Here is a 1,471-nt window from a genome sequence, read left to right as displayed (position 1 = left end):
GTCCATCAATAGATAAATGGATAAAGAAGATGTGCTGTATATATGTATATATATACACACATATATATGAAGATATTTATACTATGTATATATATGTGTGTATACACACACACATGTATGTATACATATACATAGTGTATACATAGCATATACTATACTATATACATAGTATACTATATACTATATACATATACATATACATATACATACTATAGTATATATACTATGTATATGTATATAGTATACTATAGACTATATATAGACTATACATAGTATACTATATACTATATACATATACTATATACTATAGTATATATACTATGTATATGTATACATACATATACACACACACACATATATACACATATACACACATATATACCACATCTTCATATGTATGTGTGTATATATATGTATGTACATACACACACTCATATATATATATATATATATATATATATATTATAAATATATATACAATAAAGTATCACTTAGTCATAAAAAAGAATGGGTGGAACTGCCATCTTCCAGTAATTTGCCAAAATGACCAACACAAAGGGAAAGAGAAGAGGTACCTGCTGTATGTTCCCTAGGCCTTTTAGAAAACATGGAGCTGTTCCTTTGGCCACATACATGCAAATCTACAAGAAAGGTGATATTGTGGACATCAAGGGAATGAGCACTGCTCAAAAAGGAATGCCTCACAAATGTTACTATGGCAAATCTGGAAGAGTCTACATTGTTTCCCAGTATGTCGTTGGCATTGTTGTAAACAAACAAGTTAAGGGCAAGATTCTTACCAAGGCAATGAATGTATGTATTGAGCATATTAAGCACTCAAAGAGCCAAAACAGCTTCCTGAAGTATGTGAAGGAAAATGATCAGAAAAAGAAGGAAGCCAAAGAGAAAGGTACTTGGGTTCAACTGAAGCACCAGCCTGCTCCACCCAGAGAAGCCTACTTTGTGAGAACCAGTGGAAAGGAGCCTGAGCTGCTGGAACCCATTCCCTATGAATTTATGGTATATGTGTAAAAATAAATAGATAAATAGATAAATAAATAAATAAATAAACAAATAATAAATAAAATAACTCAAGATTGTAAAAAAAAGAAAAAAAAGAATGAAATAATGCCATTTGGGTCAATATGGATAGACCTAGAGGGAATTATGCTAAGCGAAATAAATCCAGCAGAGAAAGACAAATACCATGTGATTTCACTTATACGTGGAATCTAAAAAAGACAAAACAAAACAAAACAAAAAAGAAATAGACTCATAGATATAAAGAACAATCTGGTGGTTGCCAGAGGGGAGGGACTGGGGGGATGGGCAAAATAGGGGAAGGGTATAAAAAGGTACAACCTTTCAGTGGTAGAATAAATAAGACATAAGGATACAATGTACAACATAGGGAATACAGTTAATAACATGTAACAACTTTGTAAGGTGACAGATAATGGCTAGACTTATT

General features: G+C 31.5%; 1 pseudogene; it reads left to right on the top strand.

The window, feature by feature from the left end:
- Positions 1–543: 543 nt before the first annotated feature.
- On the top strand, positions 544–1,032 carry LOC132663352 (large ribosomal subunit protein eL21 pseudogene; annotated as a pseudogene).
- Positions 1,033–1,471: the final 439 nt, after the last annotated feature.

Source organism: Panthera onca, chromosome D4, assembly GCF_046562875.1.
Source record: "Panthera onca isolate mPanOnc1 chromosome D4, mPanOnc1 haplotype 2, whole genome shotgun sequence".
NCBI classification, from domain to species: domain Eukaryota; kingdom Metazoa; phylum Chordata; class Mammalia; order Carnivora; family Felidae; genus Panthera; species Panthera onca.
The sequence above is the reverse complement of the archived record's forward strand: the minus strand, read 5'-3'. Positions and strand labels throughout refer to the sequence as shown.